Source organism: Quercus robur, chromosome 7 (assembly GCF_932294415.1).
Source record: "Quercus robur chromosome 7, dhQueRobu3.1, whole genome shotgun sequence".
Taxonomy (NCBI): domain Eukaryota; kingdom Viridiplantae; phylum Streptophyta; class Magnoliopsida; order Fagales; family Fagaceae; genus Quercus; species Quercus robur.
Genome location: NC_065540.1, coordinates 6,537,042 through 6,560,328, shown reverse-complemented (window position 1 = coordinate 6,560,328; position 23,287 = coordinate 6,537,042). Strand labels below are relative to the sequence as shown.

The 23,287-nt window shown below is 42.8% G+C and overlaps 1 long non-coding RNA gene across 1 annotated transcript; it reads left to right on the top strand.

The window, feature by feature from the left end:
- The first annotated feature begins 21,525 nt into the window (after window positions 1-21,525).
- Window positions 21,526-22,978, top strand: LOC126690810 (uncharacterized). Its single transcript, XR_007644744.1, has 2 exons — window positions 21,526-21,832; window positions 22,726-22,978. It is a non-coding gene; the product is annotated as an uncharacterized LOC126690810 (long non-coding RNA).
- Window positions 22,979-23,287: the final 309 nt, after the last annotated feature.

Genomic DNA, 23,287 nt, shown 5'->3' with positions numbered 1-23,287 from the left:
TGTAGAATTTCATGGGCGTAACCAATTTCATGAAAATTGAAAGGAAAAATCATTTTAGTACCTCTAAATGTCCAAATCAAACTAATGTCTTATATGTTTAATAACTCAAGCTAACATCAATACAACACCACTACAATTCACCAAAAACTAGTATGTAATCCGTGCTTATGTACGGGAATGGTAAATAGAAGTGGTGATATTGATGTTAGCTTGAGTTTATTAAACATATAGGACATTAGTTCAACTAGGACATTTAGAGGTACTAAAATGGTTTTTCCTTGCAAATTTCATGATGTTAGTTACGTCAAGTTTCTCATTACATTTTTATTATGTATATTGTACGGCATCGAGACCCCAAAGCCCATACCGGCATTAAGCCCAAGCCCATACAGGTCCTCGGCCCAGGCCCTTACCGGTTTTGGATGCAGGCCCAGCGGAAAGGTCCAGTTACCCTACGCCCATCTTGACACTGCCTTAACGTGAAAACAAGTTTTGGGGTCTGAGTTCCAACAGACGATCGGTCTAACTTTCCCGGGCAAGTGAATTGGCCATGTACGGGAAAGTCCTGCAGGGGAAACTCATGATATGCACGGGAAACTGAGTTGCCGAACATAATCCATCAAGCAGGAACCAAGTTCCAAGGTCATAAATGCTGCACCGCCCTCTCACCTAAACATCCACTTTAACCAGATAATATTGGACCCTTAGTAGCACTAACGGTGGCTGTAATCATAATCTCCCCACTAACCTTGGCTATAAATAGAAGAAATCAGGGAGAAGAAGGGGTTCAGAAAAATGGAGAGAAAACCATCAAGTGAGAAATAATAAACTGAGTGTCGCTTTGAGTCTCTCTGCCGAGAACGACCCAAAGTAGGAAATCCCCAAACCCACTACAAATAAATTGTGAGCCCAAGTAATTCAAGGCCTAGAAGTCTCGTACTTGGTTCTTACAATTGGCGCCCACCGTGGGGCTCTCCTACGAAGTTGTGGTTCGATTAAGACTCAAACAAGGGAGATGTCTGAAGAGCGTTCAGGAGGGCGAGCTCCGAGCAGTTCTATAGGATCTTCTCGGGGATCGACGTGGAGGGAGAGAAGGCAGAAACGGCGGGAGGATAGGGAGCATCCAAGAGGAGAGGAAAGGTCCGGATTGGGAGAAGGATCGGCCCAGACACACCGGACGATTTCAGGCGTCTCGGCGCATCGGCAATATGATGATAGAGACCGAGAGCTGGAGCGGTTACGCAGGTTGGTAATGGATTTGGAGCTCGAAGCAAGGGATCGGCGCCACGAAAGGAACCGCAACCCCCAACAAAGGAGAAATCGGGGCGAGGATGGCTCCAGCCGATCTGGTACGCAACAATACCGAGACCGATCACGCTCTCAGGAGTCACATCGGCACTCCCGGGAGGCACATCATCAACGGGACCGTTCCCGATCGCATGGATATGATGAACGAGGATCAGAGTCGCCGGAGGAGCGGCAGCACCACAATGCCGCAATGGACGCCATGAGCAGAGCCTTGCGGATGGCAGCCCGGTCTCCATTCTCCGATGAGATTGAACGGGCCCCCATGCCGAGCAGATTCACGCGACCGTCATTCAATTCCTATGAGGGGAGGACAGACCCCGTGGAGCATGTCAGTCATTACATCCACATGAGGTTTTTGCATGCGCACAATGATGCACTGATGTGTAAAGTGTTCCCGTCTAGCCTCGGTTCAACAGCCCTGAGATGGTTCAATGGGTTACGGAAAGGCTCCATACACAGCTTTGCCAAGCTGATACAAGAATTCGGCAGTAGATTTGTGACATGTAGCCGAGTGCAACAGCCGGTTGACGCGCTACTTTCCATGAAGATGAGGGTCGGGGAAACCCTTCATAGTTATGCCAGCCGATACTGGGAACTCTACAACGAGATTGGCGGAGGGAATGAGAAAATTGCAGCAAGCACCTTCAGGATGGGGCTCCCCGAAGACTCTGAGTTACGGGAATCGTTGACAAAAAGACCCCTCGAGGATATGAGGCAACTGATGAGGCGCATAGAGGAGTACAAACGCCTGGAGGACGACCGGCTGCAGAGCATGGGGAAAGCCCCGTTTATCGGGAGATCTCGGCAAGGCGTTCTGCCGACAAAACCAAAGAGAGACTTCAGAATGCAAGAACCAGAGGTGCAAATCGAAGGGGTAAATGTGGCATTTAAGGAGCCCGTGCACAAAATCTTGGAGCGGATCAAGAACGAGCCATTTTTCAAATGGCCAAACAAAATGGGGGGCGACCCATCTCGGAGGAACCAAAACCTATACTGCACCTACCACAGAGACAAAGGACACACCACCGAGCAGTGTTGGGTACTAAAGGATCACCTCGGGCAGTTGGTAAAGGCAGGGTACCTGAAAGACTTCATTGCAGACTCCACTCACCAAGAAGCCGGACAGGGCGTCCAACAGAAAAGGAACCCCCTCCGGCCTCCACTGGGGGTAATCGAAGTCATCCATGCTGCACCAAGAGGAACAGCAGCAACAAAAAGGGTATTGACAGTGGCTTGCACGGGGGGAGGACCAGCCGAGAAGAAGAAGAAAGTTGGACAGTTTAACATCACGTTCGGAGAAGACGATTTGGAAGGAACAGTCCAACCCCATGACGACGCTTTGGTGGTCACGGCCCGGATAGGCGGGTTCCTGGTGAAGAGGGTAATGATTGATCAAGGGAGCGGGGCTGACGTCATGTACCCAGACCTCTTCGAAGGGCTCGGATTAAGGACCCAAGATTTGGCGAAGTATGACACGCCGCTAGTCTCATTCGACGGGAGAGTCGTAATTCCCGAAGGTCAAATCTCTCTCCCAGTGAATATGGAAGGCAAGGGAGTTATAGTTACCTTCATAGTGGTCCGATCATTTTCGCCGTACACCGCAATCCTGGGGAGGCCGTGGATTCATGCCATGGAGGCCGTCCCGTCTACCCTCCACGTGAAAGTAAAATTTCCTACCAAGTATGGAATTGCCGAGGTAAGGGGGGACCAACAAGTGGCGAGACAGTGCCTTATCACTGCGGCCACATGGAAAAGCGAACAACCCGGACAAGCTGAGCGGGCCGATAAAGAAGATTCATAGCAATTACAGAGACCCCGAGGGGAAGCGGGGGCGGACGTGACTGAAGAGGTACTGAAGGTTAGGATTCTTCCAGATACTGACAAGTATTTTCAAATAGGCACAAGCATGAATGACCGGGAACGGGTAGAGATGTTGTTGTTCCTTTTGTAGAACGTAGATGTTTTCGCATGGAACCCGTACGAAGTGCCCGGCGTAGACCCCGAGTTCATTGTCCACAGACTCAACGTGGACCCATCATTTCCCCCGAAGAAGCAGAAACCAAGAAGAGCATCAAAAGAGCACGTCGATGCAGTAAACCTAGAGGTCCAGCGGCTGAAGGAGGCCGGGGTCATAAAAGAAATATTCTTCCCAAGATGGCTAGCAAACACTGTCGTAGTGAAGAAGAAGAACGGTAAATGGAGAGTTTGTGTGGACTTCACAGATTTGAACAGAGCATGTCCCAAGGACCCATTCCCAATGCCCAAGATTGATCAGCTGGTAGATGCCACGTACGGGCACCCGAGGATGAGCTTCCTGGATGCCTTCCAAGGCTACCACCAGATTGCCTTGGCGCCCGAGGACTGAGAAAAGACAACATTTATATCCCCGAACGCAAACTATCACTACAAGGTTATGCCGTTTGGATTGAAGAATGCCGGGGCCACCTACCAGCGTATGATGACGAGAATGTTCCGAGAAAAAATTGGATGCACGGTTGAAGTTTATATCGACGACATGGTGGTAAAAAGCAGAAAAGAGTCGCAGCATACTGAAGACCTCCGGGGAGTATTCGAGATACTACGACGGCACAAATTGCGCCTGAATGCCGAAAAGTGCACTTTCGGAGTGGGGGCTGGCAAGTTCCTGGGTTATCTGATCTCCAATCGGGGAATAGAGGCTAACCCCGACCAAATAGAGGCCGTCAATCACCTCAAACCACTGAGCAATCCTAAGGAGGTGCAAGTGCTCACTCGAATGTTAGCCACCCTGAACCGATTCATCTCCAAGTTTGCCGATCGCTGCCGGCCATTCTATCAACTTCTGAAGAAGTGGAAGGGGTTTCGTTGGGACGAAGGATGTGACGAGGCTTTTCGAGAGTTGAAGGAATACTTGGCAAAGGCGCCGAGGTTGACAGCCCCGGAGCCCGGAGAGGATTTGTTTATGTACCTCTCAGTTACCAAGCATGCCGTAAGTGCTGTGTTGCTAAGGGACCAAGGAGTACAAATGCCAGTGTATTACGTAAGCAAAACCTTGGTAGATGCTGAGACAAGGTATTTGCCTCTGGAGAAGTTAGTTTTGGCCCTAGTGCATGTCACGAGGAAGCTGCCACATTACTTCCAGGCTCACACGGTGTTCGTTCTCACCGAGTATCCTTTATAGTCACTGTTGAAAAGATCGGATTTCACGGGCCGAATTGCCAAATGGGGGACTCGGTTGGGATCGTTTGACATAAGATACCGACCTAGGAGCTCGGTGAAGGGACAAGTCCTCACAGATTTCATCCCAGAATTCACACCTAAGAACGATGGCAAAGAAATCTGTAGTGCAGAAATTCGCCCGTGGAGGGTATTTGTGGACGGCGCCTCAAATGCTATGGGGGCCGGAGCAGGCATTGTCATAATTACCCCTGAGGGCATACGATTGGAACACTCATTCAGGTTGGGATTCAAAGCCTCAAAAAATGAAGCCGAGTATGAGGCCCTACTGGCCGGCTTGAGGGCCGTATTGCATCTGGGTGCAAAAGATGTAGAAATTTACTCGGACTCTAGGCTGGTTGTTTATTAGATCACAGGAGACTTCGAGGCCTGGGACTCTCGAATGAAGGCTTATCTGAGTATGGCCAAGTAGATCATCAGCCAATTCGGAACAGTAAAAGTATCCCAGGTAGCTCGGTCACAAAATAAGCACGCCGATTCCCTTGCCACGTTAGCCTCATCGGCTACGGAGGACACGCCTCGGTTAGTCACAATAGAACTTATAAGGGAGCCAAGTATCAGTGTGAAGAGTGTCCCCAGCCAAGCCAGAGTAGAGGTTGCGCAGGCGGCAGTGACTACTCCGTGTTGGATGAAGCCGATCATAGATTTTCTTGCCAAGGATCTAGTTCCGGAGGATGAGGAAGAAGCCAAGAAGATTCGTCGGGTTGCTCCCCGGTACTGGCTGTCCTCGGACCGCAAATTGTACCGAAGGTCCTTTGCTGGCCCTTACCTTTTGTGCTTGCATCTCGAGAAATTCAGGGAGCTTCTGACCGAGCTACAAGAGGGGGTGTGTGGCGGACACGTTGGGGGACGATCTTTGGCGCACAGAGCGATGACCCAAGGGTTTTGGTGGCCTCAGATGCAGAAGGATGCCGCTGAATATGTTCGGAGCTGCGAACAGTGTCAAAAGCACGCCCCTTTGATCCATCAGCCCGCAGGGCGTCTGAATCCTGTCAGCAGCCCTTGGCCGTTCGCACAGTGGGGGCTTGAGATTCTCGGACCGTTCCCCCGAGCAACGGGGAACCGCCGTTTTGTATTGGTGGCAGTAGATTACTTCACGAAGTGGGCGGAAGCCGAGGCCCTGGCCAATATCCGAGATATTGACGTGAAAAAGTTCGTATGGAAAAACATTATTACAGGGTTTGGGGTGCCAGATGCGCTAGTAACGGACAACGGGGTACAGTTCGACAGCAAAGCCTTTCGGACCTTCTGCAGCGAACTTGGCATCAGGAACAAATATTCAACCCCGGCTTACCCACAAAGCAACGGTCAAGCTGAGGCAGTAAACAAGACTATTCTGAATGGGCTCAAGAGGAGGTTGGACGGGGCGAAAGGAAGATGGGCAGATGAAGTACCCAGTGTATTGTGGGCTTACCGCACGACCCCCAGGAGATCCACGGGGGAAACCCCATTTTCTCTGACGTACGGAGCGGAAGCGGTGATACCGACCGAGGTGAGCTTATGCAGCGCAAGGGTTGCCGGGTTTGACCCCGTTCAGAACGCCGACCTGATGATGGAGCGTTAGGATTGGTTAGAAGAATGCCGTGAGGCCGCGTCCATACGGCTCGCCGAGTATCAGCAGAATCTGTCTCAAATATACAACCGAAATGTAAAAGGGAGGGAATTCAGCGCCGGGGAGCTAGTACTAAGAAAGGTTGTGGGAAACATGCGAGATATAGCTGCAGGGAATCTTGCTCAGACCTGGGAGGGACCATACAGAGTTACAGCCATTGCAGGTGCAGGGGCCTACTACTTGGAAGACCTCGACGAGAGGCCGCTTCCTCGGCCATGGAACGCCAACAACTTAAAGAAATTCTACGCATAATTACCCGTGTAAGCCACAATTTGTATTTCGTTAAAATCAAGATTATGATGAACTTATTTGTATATGCCGTTTTCGCAACTATGAACCAAGATAATTGCAAATAATATTTCTAAGGACAGAAACCTGACCCTTGGCTCAAACATATTCGCCGAGCAGGTGGAAACCTTACAAAAAAACTTCTAAGGACAGAAACCTCACCCTCGGCTCGAACATATTCGCCGAGCAGGTGGAAACCTTACAAATAAACTTCTAAGGACAGAAACCTGACCCTCGGCTCGAACATATTCGCCGAGCAGGTGGAAACCTTACAAATAAACTTCTGAGGACAGAAACTTGACCTTCGGCTCGAACATATTCGTCGAGCAGGTGGAAACCTTACAAAATAAACTTCTAAGGACAGAAACCTGACCCTCGGCTCGAACATATTCGCCGAGCAGGTGGAGACCTTACAAATAAACTTCTAAGGACAGAAACCTGACCCTCGGCTCGAACATATTCGCCGAGCAGGTGGAAACCTTACAAATAAACTTCTAAGGACAGAAACCTGACCCTCGGCTCGAACATATTCGCCGAGCAGGTGGAAACCTTACAAATAAACCTCTAAGGACAGAAACCTGACCCTCAGCTCGATCATATTCGCCGAGCAGGTGGAAAACTTACAGCTAAAACCTTTAAGGACAAAAACCTGGTACTCGGCTCGATTAGAACCAATGAGCGGGTTTAGACCTTGTAACTAAAAACACAAAGGACAAAAGCATGACTACTGGTTAAACTAAATGACCCAAAGCACTGGCATAATCCCCGTGAAATAAACCAATTGACAAAAATTCATGTAATTGATTAAAATAAAAGTCAAACGGAAAGCATGTTACTCGTCAAATAGATAAAAGAAACTGTTCATGCACCACATCCCGGTGCCTTAGGCAAATAAACCTTTGAAGTTAGAAAGTTGATAAAAACAAAGTAAAAATACAAAGAGGCTATAAAGAAAATCAGTTGGAAGGATGGGCAGGATCAGTCACTTCTGCTTAGACGGCTAGGGGGAAGGGCGGGTCTTCACCAAGAAGCTCCTGCACAGTCGGGATGCTGGTGACTTCCACTTCCTCGGGCTCGGCGTGAGCATCAATTTGTTCAACCAGCTCCCTCATACTGGCCGTTTCCTCCTCGTCAATAGCGGTTGGAGCTTCTTGGACGGCAGGGACAGGGCTCGGAAACGAAATTTGGCCGGGGTCCCTTAGATGCGAATCTTCGGGAGCTCCCATTGCTTGGAGTGCGGCGAACTACCCGGCCTCAAAACCCATATGCCGAGCCCGAGCCACTACCGGCTCTGCTGAATTTTCGGCATCAGCGAAGCCCTCGTTGTACCACTTTTGCTCCGCGGCCCCCAGGGCTGCCCTGAGGTCGGCTATCTCATCGGCGTTGGCAGTATTAAGGCTGATGGCTTCGGCTAACTTAGCCTCCATCTCATTCTGCTTCGCCAGGATCTCTGCACACCTCTTCTCGACCAATGCCCGGTTCTTCTCAGCAGCAGCAGCCTTCTTCTCGGCTGACTCGGCAGCTTTAAGCTTTTCCTTTGCCGTTTTGGCTGTCGACTCCCGGGCACCCTTCTCACGCTCTACTTCTTCGGCCAGATCCCGTGTCCGGCTGGCTACTATGTGAGCCAGTTTAGCAGCCTAGCAAACCCAAAAATTAATAAAGAGGTAGAAAAGGATGCATGGAAAGAAAACGAAGAAGCTAAGTAATTACCGCAATGGCGTGCCACTCTAACCGGCGCCCCACAGACTCCTCGGATCCCTCCTCAAAGGCATGCACGTCCTCGGGAAGAAGGAGGCCTTCGGCCAAAGTTTGGGCAATACGGCCGCCCTCTCCCTTCTCCCACATCGGAACATAGGCGGTTGAGGGCAGTGGTTTTCCGTCCAACAGAAACTTTGGCTTCCATGCTGGAGCCACCTGAGAGGAGGACGCAACCCCCGTGCCGGCTTGGGTCGATGGCTCACGGATAACAATTCCTCCTGATGGTTGGGGAGGAGTCTGGACTCCGGCATCCCCCGGACCCGTGGAAGGTTGATCGGTTACTTTCTGCTTCTTATGGGCCCGTCCGTACTGCGAAGGGGGTGGAGGCTGAGACGCTTGACCCCGACCCTGAGTAGGCGGGGGCTGATTGGGCTGCCGGGCACCGGGCACAAACTGGTCGATGGTCATGACTCTCCTAGACACCATCCTTGCACCGGGTTGAATAGTTTCAGCTAGCAAGGTAGCCGCTTCTATCACTTGCTGTTGAGGCTCGGTGGGTGGATTCTCGGGATTAGGCTGCTTTTGGGCTTGGTCTCCTTGCTGTATAGCTTCGTGGGCTATCTCTCTAAGGCGCTGAGATACCCGTTCCGCGGACTCGTCTCACAAGGGAGCTAGCTCGTCCGAGGCAGTGAACCACCGACCAAATTCTCTTGCCTCCCCGGTTGTAAGTTTCGAAGGCAAAAAGTTTACGTACCGGACGTCTATATATGATAGCAGGGGGCTATCAACTAATAGTGCCTGCTTGAAGGTCTGCCAAGTAGAGTAAACCGGCTCTACTCCGAGGATCAAATGCGAGGCCCGGAATTGTCCGTCCCAATGCACATATATCTCGGAGTGGAGGACGAAGTTCAGATCCTTGACGTGGACGGGTCTGAAGTCCAGAACGAACACCTTGCCGTCTGCAAAAGAGCAAGTATCGCATTAGTATATAACAATAAGAAGAAAAAGAGAAGCAGAGGAAAGCAATTATATCAAGGGAATGGTACGAACCCACTTCACGCCGTGAAAGGGGGCAAGGGACGTCCCCGGCAAACTAGTTGCCGCGCACCCTAACAAACTCCCCAACGGAGTTCTTGTTCGAGTCAGGTAGGCATGATATCAGCTGTACCCGATTATCTCTTGTCTTTAAGTAATAGTTGGTGGATTTGTTCGCACAGAGGCTATACATGTGGTTAATGTCATGGTGGTTTAACTGTAAGTTAAAGGTATGGTTCAACTTACTGACGCAGCTAACTACCCGGTAAAAGTTGGGGGGAAGTTAGTCTGGACACAGCCCGTAGTACGTGAGTGCGTTTATCAAGAGGGGATCCACGGGGAACCTAACCCCTCCTTCTAAAATTGACATCAAAGGGAAAAAGGCTGTGCCCCGCCCTCGGTGGAGTTCAATATCACTCTCATGGCAGTAGGCCACATCCACGTCATCGGGAACATTAAATTTACTCCTAAAGGTGGCTAAAGCAGCCGGGGATTCTAGTAGGTAAGAGTAACCCATCTATAGTGACTAAAAACTACAAAAGGGGAACTTGAAGAAATAAAGCTGATGGAACTGGAAGGGGAAGAAAAACTTACTTTGGGTTCTAAGGAGGAAATGAGCACTGGGCAAGCGAGTAAGCGCACAGTGATTTGGTCGGCAGAGAGTAAGCGCAAGAAATCAGAGGCGAAGGAAAAATGAAATAATGTTCAGAGGGGGACTATTTATAGAGCCAAAAGGAAAGGCGGGAAAAGAAACGTTCAATCAAACAATAAATGGGCACGATTTACGAGCGACCCATCGAATGCCAAACGTAAGTGATTCGCGCGCCGCTTCGGTTCACGAACCGACAAGCAATAATGGCAACTGCATCTGGCGCCGCGAAACGGCGCGTCTTTTGAGATGAATATTAATGAGAAGCCGTAGACACGAGTCCCAGGCTATAAGATTCCCGAGGTCAAAAGTCCCAGACGATTCCTTGATTCTTCTCGGTGACTGAGTATGAATCAAGGGGGGGCTAATGTATGGCACCGAGACCCCAAAGCCCATACCGGCATGAAGCCCAAGCCCATACAGGTCCTGGGCCCAGGCCCTTACCGGTTTTGGATGCAGGCCCAGCGGAAAGGTCCAGTTATCCTACGCCCATCTTGACACTGCCTTAACGTGAAAACAAGTTTTGGGGTCTGAGTTCCAACAGACGATCGGTCTAACTTTCCCGGGCAAGCGAATTGGCCATGTACGAGAAAGTTATGCACGGGAAACTCATGATATGCACGGGAAACTGAGTTGCCGAACATAATCCATCAAGCAGGAACCAAGTTCCAAGGTCATAAATGCTGCACCGCCCTCTCACCTAAACATCCACTTTAACCAGATAATATTGGACCCTTAGTAGCACTAACGGTGGCTGTAATCATAATCTCCCCACTAACCTTGGCTATAAATAGAAGAAATCGGGGAGAAGAAGGGGTTCAGAAAAATGGAGAGAAAACCATCAAGTGAGAAATAATAAACTGAGTGTCGCTTTGAGCCTCTCTGCCGAGAACGACCCAAAGTAGGAAATCCCCAAACCCACTACAAATAAATTGTGAGCCCAAGTAATTCAAGGCCCAGAAGTCTCGTACTTGGTTCTTACATATATAATTTTGAAAATCATTGTGAGATACTACATATACTATATTAATTCACAATCGTTGTACATGAAATCCTACTAAATACAACACAAAATAAAAAGAATATATTGGTCCAATAATATCTCCTAAATTGAATGGGGATTAGTGCATGGAATTATTCAGCTCAATTACAATTTTTTTGAGTTCAAAATGTTCACATACAAAATATCTGAATAGAAATAGTATAAAAAATATGCTCATTATTTTAGAGAAAAAATAACAACAAAAATATAAACAATTTAATTTTTATGGAAAGCTAACCAAAAAAAAAAAAAAAAAAAATCCAATTTTGATTATAATTGAATTTTGGGATTTACTAATGTGTGCCCTTAGGGCATATATTAGTAAACCATTTTAGGGAATGTTTTCTAAACTTTGGTTTTATACACACACACAAACATATTACCTAGTTATTAATGGACCGTATATAGTTATGGTATATTATATAAATAACTTATAAATTTGAATTATTTTTAGTTTAAAAAATGGCTCATAAATATAAAATTATTCAAACTCTTTTTTTTTTTCTCTAATTTTATATATAGAGTTAGATATATGATTAGTTTTTATTTTTTTATTTTTTTTATGGTTTATATATATTGGACTTCTCATTTCCTATACTAAATTAACTCACTTGACACAAAAATTTAAAAAATTAGATTAGATGGAACATGTGGCGCAAAATTAAACTCTAATAGAAATCTAGTTTTTACACTGAACTAACGCACTTAGAACAAAAATTTAAAAGCTAAAATTAAATGGGACACGTGACACAAAATTAGATTATAATTGCATTACAATTTGAATTGAATTTTCTCTCAGTTTTGGCTATATATATTGTTAGAAATACAGAATGATTGTATTGTATTTCTTGAATAAAAGAATATACATCAGTGCCTTTATATAGGAGGCATATGTGTGCGATACAAGTAAAGTGTACTATACAAGTAACCTAACTGGGCCTAAAGCCAGTAACATAATATACATTAAGAGCCCCCCTCAAACTCAAGGTAGATGTGAGACCAACTTGAGATTGTCAACTAAATCACGAGTGCGTCTCTTAGGAAGTGACTTGGTGAAAATATCTGCAAGTTGATCTTTGGAGGAGACGGAGAAGAGCTAAAGAGCACCATGGACAAGATGATAACGGATAAAATGACAATCAATCTCGATGTGTTTAGTCCGTTCATGAAAGACATCATTGTGAGCAATATGAATGGCACTCTGGTTGTCACAATAAAGGGGAGTAGCAGAGGAGGTGGACACACCCAAATCCTTAAGAAGCCATCGTAGCCAAAGGAGCTCAGATGTGGTATCAGCAAGGGCACGATATTCTGCTTCAGTACTAGAGCGGACCACAAAAGTTTGTTTCTTACTTCGCCAAGAAATCAAAGAAGAACCAAGGAGAAAGCAATAACCTGTAGTGGACCTGCGATCAGTAGGATCTCCTGCCCAATCAGCATCTGAGAATGCACGGAGTACAAGAGGAGACTGAGCTGAGTAGAAAAGGCCATGAAAAAGGGTACCCTTCAGGTATCGAAGAATGCGCAAAACAGCAGCATAGTGAGTTGATCGTGGAGCAGACAAATACTGGCTCACCTGATGAACAGCATAGAAGATGTCTGGACGAGTAACTGTGAGATAAACTAAGCTGCCAACCAATCGTCTGTAAAGAGAAGGAGTAGACAATGGTTTTCCCCCCGAGGGTGTCAAATGCGCATTAAGTTCAACTGGAGTGTCAACAGTCTTGCTGTCAGTGAGTCCAGCTTAAGACAACAGGTCAGAAGCATACTTAGCTTGAGTAATATAAAGACCATCTGTGGAATGAGTAATTTCAAGACCCAAGAAATAGCTGAGATGTCCAAGATCTTTCATCTCAAACTGCTGACTGAAAAAATCCTTGAGTTCTTGAATGCCACTGAGGTCATCACCAGTAATGATCATATCATCCACATATAGAAGAAGCAAAATAGTGCCTTTATCAGTACGACGAAGAAATAATGCAGAATCATACGGACTGGCAGTGTAACCTAAGCGAAAGATAGTGGAGCTGAACTTGGCAAACCAAGCTCGTGGGGCTTGTTTAAAACCATAAAGTGCACGTCGAAAATGACAAACCTTGTTTGATTCAACAGAGAGACCAGGAGGAGGTTGCATATAGACTTCTTCACTCAGATTCCCATTAAGGAAGGCATTTTTAACATCCATCTGAAAAAGATTCCATTTACTAGCAGCGGCAACAACTAAGAGAGCACGAACAAATGAGATACGAGCAACTGGAGCAAAAGTCTCTTCATAATCAATCCCATACTCCTGTGTAAAACCTTTGGCAACAAGACGAGCCTTATAGCGCTCAACGGATCCATCAGAGCGAGTCTTGATCTTATAGATCCACTTACAACCAACCACAGACTGTCCAGGAGGAAGAGTAACCAGATCCCAAGTATGGTTTTTGGTTAATGCATCAAGTTCCTCTTTCATTGCAATCTGCCATAAAGGGTCAGTAGAGGCCTCACGATAGGTTTGAGGCTCGTGAAGTGTAGCAAGGGTAGTGTAACAATGATAGTCAAGTAAATGTGGAGGAATGGATCTTACCTGGGTTGAGTGGTGAGGTGGAATGTCTTGTGGAGGATCTTCAGGCAGAGCAGGAGTAGGGGACCCAGGCTCAAGGTGGGATAGCTGGTCATCAACCTGTTCATCTTCAACCTGTCTAGGAGAAGCATCAAAAATATCTGGAGAGAAGTCCAAAGAAGGATCAAAAGTATTTGTAGAAGGAACAAGAGACTCATCTGGAAAGATTTCTAAAACAGAGGAGTTAGTCAAGGAAGAACGAAAGTGAGAGAGTCCAACAAACAATCGGTGTTCCCAAAAGACAACATTACGAGAAACACGAAGACGATGAGAGACAGGATCATAACACCTATACCCCTTTTGAGTTTCGCCATAACCAAGGAAACAACAAAGTCTAGATCGAGGCTCAAGTTTGTTGTGCTCATGAGGCTGAAAAAGAACAAAACAAGCAGATCCAAATGAGCGAAGGTGATGATAGTCAGGGGGTGACCCTAAAAGACGCTCATACGGAGTTTGATTATGGATGACAGCACTTGGAATGCGATTAATTGCATGAACAGCATGAAGAGTAGCTTCACCCCAAAATGGGGCAGGAACTTTGGCAGAAAGAAGAAGAGCACGAATAGTGTCAAGAATATGACGAAATTTTCTTTCGGCTCTACCATTTTGCTGAGAGGTACCTGGACAAGTTAGATGATGTACAGTGCCATAGGAATGTAACGGAGCTTGAAACGCATATTGAGTATATTCAAGAGCATTGTCAGATCGAAAAGTTTTGATACGTTTGGAGAATTGTGTTTCAACCATTTTTGCAAAATTGCTATATATTGGTAAAATTTTAGAACGAGATTTCATAGGAAAAATCCAACTATAACGAGAATAATCATCAATAAAAACAACAAAATATCGATATCCACCTATACTAGCAACAGGAGAAGGTCCCCAAACATCAGAATGAATTAACTCAAAAATACTATTAGAAATGGATTCACTGTTATTAAAAGGCAAAGCTGGCTATTTTCCTAACTGACATGAAGTACAATCAAAATTGTCTTTAGACACAGAACCCAACAGACCCCTAGACGCTAACTGTTGTACCCGAGAAGATGGTGCATGACCAAGACGAGAATGCCAAAGTGCAAGAGAAGGTAGGGAAGAAACTGCAGCAGCTGCAGCAGCAATAGAAACAGGAGCAACAGGTGGAAGATGAAGATTGTCCACGGGAAACATACGCCCAACTCTAGGACCGGTCCTAAGCTCCTGCCCCGTCCTTGGATCCTGCACAATACACCCAGAATAGTAAAAAATAAGGCGATAACCTAATTCAGCTAATTGTCCCACAGAGCACAAATTATAGGATAGGTCAGGTACATGGAAGACTCCAGGAACAAAAAGATTAGAGGTTGAAACAAAACCTAAACTATTTCCATGCATGGTGGAACCATCAGCTATATGAATATTTAGAGGATGTGGTGCAGGGTCAAGTTTGGAGAATAAGGACGAGTGAGGTGTCATGGGATTGTAGCAGGCAGAATCAAAAAGCCAAGTTTGAGACTTACCGGGTAGAACAGATAGGGCAGTGGAAAGAGATGCATTACCAGCCATACGAACAGCCTGAGCAATGATCTCCTGTAGTTCAGTGGGGGAGAGGTTGATAGTGGATCCAGAAGACTGGGACTTAGCTGAGGTGGAAGCCATTGGCGGAGTAGGCTCAGTATTAGCAACAACAGCAGTAGATTTGTTGCGACGGTAACAAATCTCAATAGTGTGGCCAGAACGCTTGCAATAGTTGCAGACTTTTTTGTTGGTCTGCTTGCGACGATTGTTAGAGCCAGAGGAATCACTTGATTGCTGAGGTTGCTTTATGAGTGGAGTAGATGGAGTAATAGCCAAAACATTGAGCTTATTCTGGGCTTGAAGGGTTGCAAGACGAGCTTCTTCTCTAACTAACTCATTCACAGCAGTATCAAGAGAGGGAGCAGGACTGCGATTTAGAAGCTGACCTCGAATGGGCTCAAAGTCCTTGTGAAGTGACATCAGGAATTCATAGAGGCGAAATTCATCTCTGATGGAAGCATATTGCTGAGCATCCTTTGAGCATGCCCAAGTTGGATCAGAAAGGTCAATTTGGTCCCAAATGTGGCGAAGCTGATCATAATAATCATTGATGGATTGCCCTGGTTCTTGCCTGAGTTGATGCAATTCAACCACTAACTGATATTTCATGGATCCATGAGTAGTGGAGTACCTTTTGGCCAACATATCCCATGCAGATTTTGCATCATCAAAGCTGCCCAACAGATTGGAAATAGAGGGAATGGAAGTGTTCCGAATCCATGTGAGGATCATGTGATTATGACTATCCCATTCAATCATGCAACCAAGAAAAACAGCATCTTCTTCACTTGCTCCCTTGACAGGAATAGTCATTGCACCAGTACAATAATGCCAGAGCATGCGACCCTTAAGAAAACTGCACATAGCTTGAGACCAAGATAAGTAATTTTTATTCCCCTCCAACACAGTATTGATGGGGCGAGAAACAAAAATATCCTTTTTATCCATTTAGAGACACAATATGCAAAAATAGACAGCAAAAATGAAATCTACGCGAAAAACTGGGTAAGGAGAACCTGGACTGAAAAAGTCAACCCTGGAAAAGTCAACGGTCAACGGCCAGTCAAAGTCAACGGTCAACCTGAAAGTCAACGGTCAAATCCAGATTCAGAAGGTGACGTCAGCGGATGACGCAAGTAGTGACGTCAGCAAGCTGTTAGGGCTGACGTTAACAATGACGTCAGCGAGGCTGTTGATGCATGTGAGGCGCGTGGTCGGTGCGTGAAACGAAGCTGTGGCGCATGGTGGCGCGTGTGGCGCGTGATCGGCGGAATAGCAACTTTGAACGGTGCATGGGGGCACGTGCAGTCTCTGATGGCGACGAGGTTTTCATGAGTGTGTAGATCGGCACTGGACAATCTCAGTGGTGCCTTCAAAAACGTAATTGGAGTAATAATTGCAGCGGCGATGCAAAGAGCAGTGGTCTGTGTAGTGTGAAATTGCTTAACGACGGCGGCTGCAGGTTCGGAACCCAAGTACGACGGCTGGATGACGTCGGAGGTTCAACGGCGAGAGGCTACGGCGGCAGTGTGATGGTGGAAGCGTTGTTAAAAAGAAAGCCACACTAATGAAGACAAGACTGCTAAGAAAAGGTCAGAGTTGTGGCTCTGATACCATGTTAGAAATACAGAATGATTGTATTGTATTTCTTGAATAAAAGAATATACATCAGTGCCTTTATATAGGAGGCATATGTGTGCGGTACAAGTAAAGTGTACTATACAAGTAACCTAATTGGGCCTAAAGCCCAGTAACATAATATACATTAACATATATATTGTGGGCTACTTTTTTGTTGTCCCAGGGAAACTATTTTCGTACTCCCTGGGAAACTTTTTGCAGTCCCAGATCGAAGACAACTCCTCCCATTTGCTGCTTTATAAGCTGTGAATATGAAAGAGTAGTATACCATCAGTTATTAACTGATGGTACTCCTTTCTCTTCAACTCATGCTTATAAGGTAGAGGGGGGAAGGAGTCTTCTTCGATGTGGGACGCACGTAAAAAAAAAAAGATGGGAGTACAAGAGTTTCCCACTCCAAAAAAAAAAGCCCCCACATATATATATATATATATTTATATGTATGGGATAGGCCCCCAGGACCATTAGGCCTTGGGCCCACGCCTTGTGGTACAGTACATGACCCCGACCCTGTTGGACCTATGGCCTTGATTCGAACACACTTTAAGGCCCAACCTGAGCCTAAAAACTACAATGAGTCCATTATGTCTTGAACATGTCAAAAGCAAGCCCCTGCCAATCAACTTTAACCTGGTCGGGAGTGGGATTGCTTGGGGGTTACCCAAGTTCTCGGCAATCCAGTATTGCCTTAGGGGATGTCGTTGCTGAGCGGTCTTTTGGAGGCTGGAGTCAACTCCAATGCCATTACTATCATTTCGATTAGAGCGTATTATCATCAGGAATAATTAGATTGGACCCCACCCACACAAGTGAGTTGAGGAAATAATCATGACACCTCCACCAACATGAAGCTATAAAAAGGAGAAGAGAGTGAGAAGGAGGGAGTTAGCAATTCTGGAAAGAAAAAATAAGAGAGAGAGAGAGAGAGAAAGAGAGAGGGAGAGAGAGAGAGAGAGAGACAGAGAGAGAGAGCAAATAAGTGAAACCCAAGAGTGAGTAACACAGAGAGAAGGGTAAGGGTGTTCACTGGGATTAAGGGAAGCTATAGAATGATTTGAGGTGGAGCTGCCCTTAGTAGGAAATACTAGGCCCACTATACAAATAGATTGTGAGCCCAATTCTAAGCCCGGTCCACATAGTAGAATTTGGGTACGCACAATATATATACACACACACATATATCGTTGAAACTTAAAAAAATAAAACAAGAGATATAACCAATGCATAGTAAAACTAAACTAATTTTTTTGTGAAGTTCTTTCCATCTAGAATAAGCTTCTTTGAAAGTCCTCAACCTTTATAATTCTTCTTCTCACCATTTAAACCCTTCATCCAAATCTATGTAATTGGGTTTAATCCAAGTGCATTTGGTTGATTCTCTTCCGAGAGATATACTTTTACTCGAATAATCACTAAAACAGGAGTGGTACTTCTTAGTTTGGAGAGAGTAGAATATGTTATTGTTGTCTAGAACATTTGGCAAGTAAATCTAATTACTCATACCTTTTGCCATAGCCAATTCTGAAAAAGAACCACAAGAACTAACATATAGCATTTTATTTCCAATATTTGTCACTTTATGCCATTTCATCCTTGTTCCAATCGAGGAGAGATTCAATGAGTAAATTTGAATACTTGGCTCAATTTGATTAAGCTCAAACACTGCAAAAAGCTTCTCGTCACTTTCCAACAAATAACTATTACATGAATCATCTAAGTGTTTTGGAGGAGTAAAATAGGAAAGATATTTCCATCGACATTTGTACGGATTAGGATGAGTCAAGTATTCATGCGGATCAAATACTCCCACTTTGGCTGGGAGACCATCCTCTCGTAGACCCAACTAGTAGCAACGGTCTTTATATAGTAGGGGATTCCCATTACCAATAGGTCAAAAATACTCTATAAATTTGCACAAAGTTCTAGCCACTTCACCACGCCTAATGATGTCGAATTTGTCACCACGAGATATGATTGCTATAACAAAACAATTTGTAGACGTTGGGGGAGAAGAAAAACTCATTGATTCAAATTCTTCCTTGCAAAGATAGCTTGGAGGTTCTATTTTAATCCTATCGAAGGGATGGAAGAAAAAGGCACTTCCATCCATTTTAGACAAGAGAAGCCAACCATAGTTTGAATAACGGATAAATGCATCCCGCAACTCTGGAATATCCATTTGATAATTGCCATTATCATGCATTGGATGAAAGAATGTGCATCTGTGATTACCCAATTGCATTAAATATGGAGAATGAGAATATGGGGGATCCAATAATGGTTGAAGTGGACTCATAGGACTACTTAATTGCCATGATTTGCAAATGGCACGAAAAGTACTCAAGTCTTTGAGAATGAGGCATGCTGAAAATTGACAAAGAAGATGAAATGGAAGCTCAGACCATGATCTGTCTAGCAGTTCTTCCTTCTTTTTCTCACGAAGAAGATCTAATGAAAACCCAGTACATGATCCATCAAGCTCTTCTTCATTTAGACTAAGAAGATGAAATGGAAGCTCAGACCATAATCCATCTAGCTCTTCTTCCTTCTCTTTCTCTTTCTCTTTCTATTCCTCTTCCTTTTGCTTGAAAGATTGAACTATATTTTCAATCATATATTTGGAAGATATATAGTTGTCCTTTATTGAAAACAGAGATGAAACAAATAAGAAAAATTATTCAAACTCAACCAAACAATGAAATAATGGAGTTCTTTACAACCCTTAAATACCAATACACGACATGAATAATATATATTTAGATTTTAGACTCTAAAAGAGTCTGGGGATCAATTTAGCAATATGATACAATAAAAACAATAATCTTGTTCCCTCCCCTTAAAACTGATGATATTATTAAAAATACATTACAAAAAGAGTTTTAACTAGTACTGCATGGTGGAATAATTATTGATATAAAAAAAAAAAAAAATTAAAGGACAGTAAATACCAAAAGAATAAATAACTATGCTTTTTGATTTCTATGAAAAAAATAATGTCTAAGACAATAAATCAACAACGAAATTTATAAGAAAAGAAAAGGTACCATCTTCGGTTGAGGGTAGTGCGGCGAACGACACAAAGGGTTGAAGAGCAAAAAACAGAAGAAGAAGGACCTCTATATATAAACAGTAGAATCAGCTTAACTTTGGAGGGGTTTTTTATATTACAACCTTGAGTCGGTTTGGTCCAAATTCCAATACGATTTCAATTAGTAATAGTAACCAGGTCCAATTGATGTAGGATTAGGATACCTCAATCCTAATAAATCTAGGATTAGGAAATCCCAGAGCCCAAGTAAACATCGTTTATATATAGACCCGTCAACCTAGCAACATGAGCTCATGAACAAAAAGAAAAACTTACAAGCGAAACCAAGGTGCTCCTCAAGTCGAATTAGGCTTTCATCTCTGAGAATCTTCGCTCATTCACTGTGTCCTCCACAGAGAATCTCAGAAGGTACGTATAATTTTAAATTTTGTTCTATTATTTTCCAAAGACAACAGTTTAATCTTCATAGCTTTCTTATAAATCCCAAAAATTAATTCCACAAATAAAATAAGAATAATAATCATCTACTGTAAATTTCGTGTTTTTGAGTTCTTTTCATAATTTTGACTATCGATTTGTTGTTTGCATGGTTGCGCTTGTTTACGTGCTTTCTCCTAGATTTTTAATTTTATAACACTTATTTAGATTATAATAATCAAGGGATTAATTTGTTGGTACGTAATTGATTTTGTTTTAGAGCCAAAAATCATTGGGCAATCTTTTTTTTTTTTTACATGTACAGCGTTAAAGGCCGTACTAGACAGTAGTTATAAATATTATTAATTGACATAGTATTTTGCTTTTAGGAAACAATGATTCTAGCACTCGGACTCTCTTCCTTTTTATTTTTATTTATTTTTTATGAATTCTGTTTTATATGATATCAATGGATTGTATCTCTGTTTTTAAAATTTTTCAATGAATTTGTACTTAAATTGTCAATGTTTAAGGAATATTGATTGCCTGAAATATTATTCCTTTTGAAGGCAATAGGACAACTTTTCTTGATTGAAAGTATTTTAAATCGGGGATGCAACATATAATAAGACTCAAAATTTTAATTATTTGGGTTTCCGGAAATATTGTTCATTAGGTTTGTTTGGATAAAAAAAATTTGAAAGTACTCCACAAGTTCAGTATGCATGACTTATCATTTCAAGAAATAAAGTCTGCAAAAATATCCATCGATATTTGCGAGAATATACTGTATATATATATATATATATATAATTTTTTTTTTATTATGAAAGAATATACTGTATAATTACTAGTTAACAATTTAACCAATTTATAACATAAGTGTTAATGTTTGGACCTGTACTATTATATTTGGAAAAGATCTCGAGTTTCCTAACTCAAACTTTTAATTTTGGAGAGCAAGCTTGATCAGCTTTGTGGAGGCTCTTTGTGTTCTAAACCTGCTTGTATGTTAGTAAGAGCAAAGTAGATGGTGAGGTCTTGGGTTCAAGATCCAGCCAATGTATGTGTATCTTACTTATTAAAAAAATGTAGGTTAACTCAGTCTTTAGGCTTATCATAGCAATTTTTGTTGTAATTTTGTACAATATCAGCTCTGTTCCATTTCAATTCCTTTTATACATTGTATAGTTTCTTCTTATAGTGTTATAGTTTTTTCAATGATATGATTGTGATTTAAAATGGTATGGAGAGCTGCAAAGATATGTTTGATCTAAATTCCAAAAGGAGCAGCCAGGAGCAGCTATGCTAATTGTTACTCCCTATAAGATGCATTTATATTTTATTTATTTTGCCACTTCCCTTATTGTTATATCACTGAATTATCCTCTAGCCTTATTATATTTGTAAATGCTCTTGATGAATTTTTTTCATATTAGGGAAGTTATTAATTATCTCTAATTTGTTTTAATTGGAACTCTTACAATACAAATATGTAAGTACATATATGTAATTGCAGGTACAGAGCTACAGCCATGCTTAGCATGCCATCAACCTCATTGAAATTTATGTTGCATAAAGGATATAAGAAAGTTGTGTTGTTTTCACCTTGCAATGGCAAAGACAAGATTTAGCAAAATAAGTACAGCCTCCAAAGTTTTATTCAGCATAAATATAATCAGGATGAGATTTTGATTGGTTTCTCATGTCAGGTAATTCTCCCAATTCTTTTCAAATTTGTTTTCCTATATTATATCCGTTTGTCTCTCTATTTGTTTGTAAACTCCACCATTGAATCTCTGTACATCCCTATTTTTTCCTCTCTTTTTTCCATATGGATTTTTCTTTTATTTTGTTTGGTTCCCTATTGCTTGATTATTTTTCATGTTTTTTTTTTTTTTTTTTTTTTTTTTTTTTTTTTCTGTTTGATGGGTTTCCTTTGGTTTTGGAGGATTGCAAGGAACACAACCTAGAAGGTTTTAATTCTTCTACTATTCCGTTTTGTTCCTTTTTCTACTATTAAAAAAAAACATAACAAAGTTCTCCATTGTTCTATGGTTCATCATTTTAAGTTGTACTATGTTTTTTTTTAATTTAATTTTTTTAATGAAAAAGTTGTACTATGTTGATAAAACAAAGTTTAGAAATTTAGTACTTTTATTGTTAATTGCTTCTTCGCTGAGATGTAATTGTTCTCAACTCTATAGGATTCTCTTCTTTTTTTTTTTTTTTTTTTTTGGTTATGGTTTTTTTCCCTAGCCTGTGTTTATATTAAACATGTTGATGAAAGGATGATTATTTACATTTAAAGCTTTTTTTTTTTTTTTTTTTTTTTTTTTTTAATGAGAATCACAAAGACATCTAAAACTGAAAAAGAAAGTTTAAACTCCTAGAGTTTAATATATAGATTGCTTAAGTTGAACTTTATGCCCTAAGACTTTGGGGTTACACATCAATTTTTTCATCTTTGTTGAAAATCTGAGTTGGATCATATTTTGTTCCTGAACCTATTACTGTTTTAGAATCCAAATTTTGGATTGGAATCATGCTTTTCTATATTACTTGCAATCATATCTTTTGCCTCACAGAATGTTAAATGTTGCAGGTGGTTTCTTTTACCCAAATTTGTGTTGTGGACTTTTATTATTGCCCATAATCCATCCTATGATCCTTGCTTGACACTTGAGGTTAGAAGAAAAGGAGAGAGCCCCCCTTTTTAAAATTTTTTATTTATTCCATAGCTATTTTCAACCAGACAAGACTTGGTTTTTGGGCATTAATTGTAAGGCCATGAAAGTTCTTAAATTGAAGGATTTGCATTGGCAACTGCTTATTCTTAACTTAAATTTGTTAAGATTCTCATCCCTTTTTTAGTCAATTTGTATTCTCCTTATATTTTCCCCCATTTTGCTCTTGCTTTAACATTCTGTACTATTATGGGTTAAAAAAAAAATTATAATATGCTTTGAGCCATAATATGCTTTGAGCCAAATTATAAAAATTATCTCGTGCATCGCACGGGTTAGCGACTAGTTTTGATAATAATTCAACCTTTGATCAAGATTTTTAGACCCGGATTGTTCATTGAATCGTAAAAAGGAGAGGTTTAAGGTTTTTGAAGTGGAATCAAGATCGAACCTTGATGACGTCATAATTAATTTCATAAT